Genomic DNA, 9,235 nt, shown 5'->3' on the forward strand with positions numbered 1-9,235 from the left:
ATGTTCTCAGGATGACTCTCAAGTCCAGAACCTTTGGTGTGATGCTCGGAGATGGGCTTCCTGCCCTTGGAAGAGCATCTTCAGCAGGTGGCCTTTAAGTTGGGGCTGGGGTGGGGGGCCATGGAATGTTTCACAGGGGACTAAGTAAGGTTATGTACAGATTGTGTGACTAGGATGCACATATGGACAGTTTTGCTTGCAAAGAAAAGATGGCCTTGGCTGTCATATTTATCACAACAGACCATGAAGAGAAAAGCAGTTTTCATTTTTCCTGCTGTTATATATTTCCTGTTGAATCAAATTAAGGAGTAAAATTTTATTCAAAACCAGGTGTGAGCAACGAAAGGTTCTAAGGGTCCTGCATGCCTCTTTCCCTTTCTCTCTCCCTCCCCCATTCTGCTCTGGCTTGAAATTGGGGCAGTCAGCTCCACTTGATGGGGCCAGGTCGGTTTTTTTTAATGTATCTGGTCTTTGCTCTTGGCTGCCAGGGAAAAAGAGATTAGGACTGGATCCTCTAGGTCATTAATTGCAGTGATGTTGCACAGCCCTTAAACTATTGCTGCAAAGAACACTGCCCCCAATCTCAGCATTCAACACACAGCAGAGCTAAGGTGAGAGTGTTCTTCAATTAGAAAGTGTATTTTCTGTCTCTCAGCATTTCCATTGATTCACACCAAAGAGGAGGCAGCTGGAAGAGAAGTGTTCACATGAGACCCAGGGCCTGGTTCTAGTGGCCTCTCTTAGCCACTTTTGCCCTTGCAGCAGGTAAATCTATAAGCTTTCATTTTGGTGACAGAGGAGAATTTCTAGGCTATATGTGGTGTAGAGTGAAATGTTAAGTTTGATGTGCTAATCAAAGAAGTCCATGAGTTGAATCAAATTAAGGAGTAAAGTTTTATTCAAAACCAGGTCAGCAAAGAACGGTTCTGAGGGTCCCATAGGCCTCAAATGCAGCGTTTGATCACAACCAAGTTACCTAAACGATAAAACATGGGACTTCTATTTTCAGCATCCTTTGGACTGTACACCTATCTTGAGTAGTGACTTAGGCCTGGAGTAAGGGACAGAGGCAGAGAGGCAGCTCACCTACTGCCATCTGTGCCACATTTCATGTCTAGCCCAAGTTCAAATGATAATCAATGTACTTTTTACCAAGAATTGGTTTTCCTATGGAATTCTCACTCCCCAATGAGTCAGTGATAGGAATTGAATATCTAAGGGGATGAACAGTCAGGCCTCTTAAAGGCTGTTTTTGCAGAAAGCAGGTGACTTTGTGCATCTTCCCTGGGAGAATTCCTAGCAGGGGAAAGAGAAGGAGAGAAATTGATGCTGTGGTCACACAGAGCTGAGGAGAACTGACCACGGCCCTTTTGAGCCAGAATTTACTATGCTGCTCTGCTCGGCAAAACTGGGAAAGAGAAGCTCTAAGTCCAGAAGTGTCAGATAGTCACCAGTGAAATTCTAAAGAAGAAGAAGGTGTTTTTAAAAATCCACTGGGTCATGAGATTTAATTCCAGTTTTTAGGAAGGGCTTGTATTAAAGGAAAGGGTACATCGTTTTCTGCATTCAGCCTGGGATACCCTTTGACAAAGAACCTTCTCTAGGTGTGAAAGAGTCTTTGTAAGTTAACTCTTGAGATGGTGACTGGAAACAGCATCAGAGTCATAACTCAAGACCACTGATATTTTGTTTCACCACAGCCAGGAACCCATATGGATTTAGTGAGTCTTTCACTGAACTCTGAGTTGCTGGGGGCTCTGAATTACCATGTTTGCCCTGGAGTAGCTGATGTGCTGGTTGCATTTAGTTTGAGGCTTTATTATCCATTTAAATTTCCCTTGATGAAATGTTCCCATATGAATACATTGTGGAGTAAGTGAAGCAACTAAGAGCATCCACTTACAACCCTATCCTAATGTTACCAAAGTTTAAACAGGCCTGGAAGAAATGTTGGTGTCATCATTTGAATGAAACAATTCAACCTTCAAAGTAAAGGAAGGCTTTTTCACTCCTGTATTTACTATCTTTGCATTTGTGACTGTGCTTGTGCTGTGACTTCCCATAAAACAGCTTAGCTGTCTGGATTGAGGAAGATTTCTTCTCTTTATGAGCTGAGAAAAGACATGCACTGGGTTGTGATTATACTGGGGATATCACAATTCAAATGCCTGATTGCACTGTATTTGTCTGAAACTGATATGAATGACATAAGCATATTGACTCACAGGATTTGTTCAATAATGTGCTATAACAGAAAAGTATTCTCCAAGAAAATGATTCAAGCAGTACTTGGAAATTGTAATAAACTTGGTATGTATTTTCTTTCAGATAGAAAAGCCCATAGATAAGTGTAACAGAATTTTTAGCATTTACTATGTAAACTTAAATAAGCAAGGTGTGTTGTGTATTTGAGAAATGAATGCCTTCTGTATTTACCACCCAGAGACCCCACAGAACGTAACATAGAAAAAAAGGAATGGGATGAAATATATTTTTATTTAAGAAAACAATAGGTAGACAACCACTAAGCATATTTTCTAATATTGACTATTTCTCTTGTTATATTTGGAGCATTTTGGTTTTCTGCATTTGATAATTATTTTTATAATTCAAATATGTTATCCCCAATTCCAAGGCCAGGTGATACCAGGTTGGACTGCAGTTAGGCTTAATTGTTTACTTTGTTCGTTTGTTTGTTTGTTAATCTTTTTTTTTTACTTTATTACTTTTTTTGTTTAATTCAGGTTTATTTTTTTTGGAGGGGGGGATAATTAGATTTATTTTATTTTTTAATGGAGGCACTGGGGACTGAACCCAGGACCTTGTGCTCGCTAAGCACACGCTCTACCACTGGGCTACCACCTCCCCACTGGCTTAATTGTTAATAACAAGGCCTGCCTTCCTTTGATGCACACTCAGTGGTCTTTTTCTTTGGTGCTGTTTCTGGGAAATTCCTTCCCTCGGATTGCCTTGAGGTATGTGGCAGAGGATGCAACACATTTATGGCTCTGGTTACCTGGTCCAAGTTGGGACAAGACTCGAGACCGTCTGTTTTAGAACCTTAGAGAGGAAAGTTGAATAGACCCAGGAATGAGAGGTGGAAGATAGAGCTTGAAAAAAAAAAAAAAGCTTCAGAGGGGAGAATCCTTGGGACTAAAACCAGCTTGGATATCTGGGAGATGAAGACAGTCCTAATAATACTGGTGATCTTTACAGAAACATAATTTAAAAAACTGTTCTCTTTTGAGCAAAATCCTTAACAGCCAAGAGCTCGAGTCCAGGGCTGTGTAAGACAAGGAATTGATGATGGTCCAGTCAGCAAAGAGCAGCAGAGAATCTATCATTGTATGTGTCCTTGAAATCAGGTGAGCCCAGGCCAGCAGGCTATTCCAGACTTCTTTAGACACCATGATTATGTAGCTCACAAGGTGACTGACAGACATGGATTGGTCATAGGATACTCTGGCCAGGAGACAATAATCCCTGGTGAGTGGAGCATATAAGAAACGAATCTGTATAAAGGAATGCGCCACGGTCATGGCCGTTCTCTGCAGGATGAGACTGTGCAGTACCCTGAGGGAATGGCAGCCCACCGTGCAAACTAAAATGTGCAAGGGACAAGAGAAATTCCAGCCTAATTGGAGTATCAGGATTGCCTCCCATATCCAGGAAAGGATAGTGGCATTCAATGCTAAGAAAAACACAAAGAAGGACATTTGATGTTCTTGATTTTCCGGGAGCTCGTGAAAGGGGTGCATGAGTCTAGTGCACTGAATTTCTCCTGTCATTTTGTTTGTTCTTGATTTTGTTTCCTTCTGGGGGAAAAATAAGAAGATAGCAGACAATGAGGAAAACAGTGGATTATCAGAGGGATTGAGAGTAGACGTAAACAGCTTTCCCTCAGCAGATTTTTGATGTTAGTTCTGCAAATGTAACTCTCACATCCTTAGTGTGTACAAACAACACTGAACATATTTGCTCCTGTGAATCTTCTCACCACAAGCCATTATTAAGTCCTCTTTCTCGCACCCCTTGCTTGAATTACACTGTAGGCATGCATTCTGATAATACCCCATCTTACCTGTGAGCCTAATTTTTGCAATTGATTTCTGAAAAATAGAAATGTCCTGGTAAAAGAGGGGTTTATAAAAGTGTTCAGTGGAAGGAATTCTGATGCGACATCACTGTTCAATCTTTTTACTTAAAGAGATATTAAAATACAACTGGCATGTGGCACTATTGACTTCATACAATTTAAAGCATGATTATATGAGGAATAAAGATGAATGAATGAATGATAAGATAATAAGATGCTGGTTTTGACTGGTACTCTAGGTGTGTCCTTGCAAAGAAAGATATCCAAATAGATTGTAGAACACTCATTGCTAGGCTGAACTCTCACATACTGTTCTTTTCTCTGCGACTTTATATGAAAAATGTCCTTTATTGACCAACTGAATACCTAGAACTATAGCATTAATTTAGCTCATTCATGTTTCAAAGCTCTTGTTACATACTAGGCTCTGTAACTGTCTCCAGCCATTCTATTTTCAGAATTATTTTAACTTATTCACAAGCACATATAGTTGAATAAGAAGATCTTTTTGTTTCGGCCCATGTACTTACTTATAACCAGTTTCAAATTTAAAATTCATTTTTTGCACATATTTCATATTGCCTTTGCATTTGTTATTGTACTATTATTTGTTTGGATACTTCTGCCCCAAGTACTTAATTTGTAAATGTTCAAGCTTACTTTGTCAATACACTTTATAACACACTTTAAAACACACTTTGTATGTAACCTGAAAATAAAAATAAAAATTGAAATACTCAATTCCTTAATTATTATAGAACATGGCTGAGAAAAGCAATATGATAAAACTAGGCAGAATATGAAGATGTAGATAATTCTCTTAAACATTTTACTATAAAACAACATTGTAAAAGATTCTGGTATCTTTTTTGGTCATGAATTATTTCTACAAAGACAATCCTTTTATGGGAGTTAAAAATGCCGCCTTTAGCCTCATTCATGCTCTTCTAGCTTCATAAGTCAGATTCTATTTGTTGAAGCCTGGACCCCCACCATTCCTAGAATCTTTCTGATCTCTCTCGGTCAACGTGCACACGTGAGTTCAGAATGAGACTAATCTAGGAGGTTATTTTGAAGCTTGTTGATTCCTGAATGAAACTCAACCAGATGGCCCTCCTAGTGGTGGGGCAAGCTATGGATTCAGACAGTACTCACCAGTCATCCATAAAGCAGTTAGCAGAGATTTTAGAAATTTTATTAAAAATGCCAGTTTTGTTAAATTTGAAAGAACCAGGTAGTTTCAGGTCCCAAAGGGAGAAAAGAGGTATTTCTCTAGTATTTTTGTCTCTGTTTGAAAAAATATATATATCTATGAATTAATGACATCCCCTGTGCTCTAATGCCCCCATTATCTGGGGATGTGCCATGACTGGCAGATGTATCAGCTTGAGCTGCTGGGGAGGCAGGGATAGGCAGAGATGGTGTCTCACCTGCGAGTCCTCTGGGGCTAGTCTTTAATTCTGTTCCTCAGCTTCAGTTCCAAATATAGGAGATGTGAATCCCTGGACTAATCCTCAGGCTCACTGTGGTCTCTAAAATTGTCTGTGAGCAAAGGCTGTGCTGCTCCCCAAGGAGTCATTAAAACCACCTACTAATCCAAACCCAAGTCTAGTTTCAGGAAAACAACCTTCTTATCAAAGGCAAGCAATTGTTCCAATGAGCTTGAAAATATACTTGCTTATGACTGCAGTAAGTCAGCCTTGGTTTCAAATCAGAGCCAGCATGTTAATAGGACTAAATAATAATGATAATAAAAAATAAGGGTAACAGGTAGTGGACAGTAGTAGTACTGCTAGTAGTAAATTATTTCTAGTTTTGTGATTAGGGGTGAAAATTCTGGAGCCACACTACCCAGGACTGGAATCCAAACTCATCCACTTACATATGATCTTAGGCCAGTTACTTAACCTTCCTGTGCTCCTATTTCCTCATCTTCAAGTGGGGACAATAGCAATACTTCTCAGTGGGATGTTGAAAGGATTAAACTAATTAAAACATTAAACAATTCTTTCTTGTGTTATTGTTACTGTTTTTATTGTTTTCATATTAATAGTGTCTGATAATTATTGAGTACTCACTGTATGCTAGACGTTATTCTAAACTCTTGACATTTATTGTCTCTCTTAATCTCCAACAGTTCTGTTATCTTCATTGCATAGATGAGGAACGGAAGTACTTAGAGTTAAGTAACATGGCCAAGGTCACAAAGCAAGTGAGTGGGTGGCTGAGGTGGGATTTGAAATAAGCAATTTGAGCCCAGAATTTAGATCTTTCTCCTTAATGCTATTCTGTTTTCTGTCAATTATAAGGTGCTTTTAAATGATGTCATGTACATTATGTTCATTTATATTGTCATATTTAAACATCTGAATACCTGACTCCATATGTAATGGTGCTACGTAAGTGGATGAGGGCCATCTAAATAAAAACTCTCATCCATGTTGATTTTCTTCCAGTAAGCAATGTTGCTGCCATTCTGCACACATTTCTAACTTAGAAAAACTCTGCTAATAACATGTGCCTAACAGCCAGTGAGAGTTTTTAACTGCAAGCAACAGAAATAAAGTCTGGATATTTTCAGTAGATCAGAAGCCACCAGGAAGGCTGTAGAATCAGGTTGAAAGGTATGCCCCAAGTCCCTGCACGGAACTGAGCACGTGAGGACCCCATTGCTGGTGCTGCTCAGTGCTAGGAACTGCAGCCTGTGTTATAAGCGCAACCACCGCTGCATACTGGACACTAAGGACACTAACATCAGCCCTGCTGTCCAGAAACTGGATCTGCTGCCTCAGCAATACTTCCAGGGGCTTCCTCTGAGCTCAGCTGATGTAACATATCAACTGACAGGGTCAGTGTCTGCCCTAGGAATTTTGGCTTAGTCATTGATAGCCCTTCATTTCACTCAACTACTTAGGCAGAGAATTTACAAGTACAAATCTTTAATTCTCTTTGAGGCTTCTAGAATGATTAGAAGAGACAATCCAACACCATAGTTAATGAATTTCTAAAGTTCTTCATTCTGATGGAGGGCATTTTGTCATTAAAGACTTGCCTTCAGTGGCCACTTTAGGTGACCACAGGTGATATTTAGTGAACTATTTTAAACCTGAGTCTCTTCACATTAGTTTGATGTTCACTGCCTTTTGCCACAACCAACTCCTTTGTTGACTTTTACATTATTTATGGTTCTTAAACTAAGTAATATTAACAACTGTGGCTAAATTAAGCAGAATTGGGTTGATTGATCATAATGATCTTAGACTCATGAGTAGCCACTCAATAAGACTTTACTTTTGTGAATCAAATTAAATGCTTATTTGACCTTCTAACTGTGTTCTATAGATCACTTATCCATTTTTCTTATTTTTTATGCTTCCGTCTCTCCATGCTTTATTATGAACATTTTCTTCTGACATATCTTCCAGCTCACTAATTTTCTCCACTGTGTCAAATATGTTATTAAAACCATCTGTTAAGCTCAATTTTTATATTGAGTTTTGAGTTTTCTAAGATAGTTTCTTTTTATATAGTTTTCAGTTTTCACTGAGATTTCAACATTTTTTAGTGTCCTTTAATACATTAATTATAGTCATTGGTTATTCCAGTATCTGGAGCCCCTTGGGTCTGTTTCTATTGTCTCTTGCTTCTGCTATTTCTTTGTATGTTGTCTTATCTTTTCTTCTTTCCACATAGCCCCATGAGACTGTCAAAAATCACGAATAAGCTTTTTGGCCACCTCCTTTTGGGAATCTGCAAAATTCCCTAGGAAAGAAAAGTCCTGAATGTTAGGCTCAGCTCTGTGGGTTTCCATCTTTGCCTAGATCTTACCCTTATAATAACTCACTACTTTGTTACTTATCTGTTGCCTTCAAGAAGTTGATTTCATTTTTCATTTTCACCAGATTCTGGTTGTTCTGAGAGGATTAGTTTGAATAGGCTAATCAACCAGTATCAAAAGTGGATGAATACTTATCTTTTTATTTTGTTTTTGTTTTGTTCTGCAATTTTCGAGTACTGGAATGTGACTTTTATGAGTGCAAGGACTGTGATTCTCATGCTTGCCCTTTTATTCCCAGTGCTTAGTACAGTGCCCAAGACTTAGTAGGTGCTCAGTAAATATTTGCAGAATGAAGGAATGATTCCCGAATATGAGTCTTTGGACATACATTATATTTGACAACTTCATTCAAATAAATTCAAAGAGACAGAATCCTGAATTATTTTTGAAGAACAAATTAGGGGTTGCCAGAAGTTAAGGAGGGGATGGGAATGGGGATGGGACAGGAGTTGTGGTGACTATAAAAGGATAACACGAAGGATCTTTGTGGTGATGAAAATGTTCTTTATCTTGACTGCATCGCTGTCAATATCCTGTTTGTGAGATTATACTATAGTTTTATAAGATGTTACCATTGGGGAAAAGTGGGTAAAGGGTGTGCAGGATCTCCCTGTACTACTATTTCTTATAACTACCTGTAAATCTATAATTATCTCAAAATAATACATTTAATTTAAAAAGTAGCATCATCTAGAAATATATATGTATACATATATGTGTATATATATATATATACACACAAGCACTAATTTTTCCCAGAAGGATTTCTATTTTGAATTGAAATTACATCTGCTCACTGTATCTTTGTTTATTCTTTTTTAATTGACGTACAGTCAGTTACAATGCATCAATTTCTGGTGTACAGCACAATGTCCCAGTCATGCATGTTTTTGTTTGTTCTTGTGTGTCCCAATACAATTAGAATTATTTTAGAAATCCATCAAAAGTTTTCATTAAAAATTCTAATGTACACATAAAAATAAGTTTATAGATATTCTTAGATGGTACATATTTATATGAGCATGGGTACATATAATTTTCTCTGTCCTGATGGATTTTCAGTGGAATTTTGACAAACAAGTATTGTCCTCAAGGGGTTACATCCCCAAAGACCCTGAATCTCATGAATATAACCTTGCTTGGCAGAGACAAGTCTTTGACATTTGTCCTTGTTGTTGAGGTACAAACATCTGCAGGTAATAACTTTCCTTTTCTATTGATACAGGAACGTTTGTCTCTCATTTTTGTATTAGAACCTAAGGTTTGGGTATTTTAAGGGAATAATCATTTGTTGAACATCC

This window comes from Camelus bactrianus, chromosome 10 (genome assembly GCF_048773025.1).
Source record: "Camelus bactrianus isolate YW-2024 breed Bactrian camel chromosome 10, ASM4877302v1, whole genome shotgun sequence".
Lineage (NCBI taxonomy): Eukaryota > Metazoa > Chordata > Mammalia > Artiodactyla > Camelidae > Camelus > Camelus bactrianus.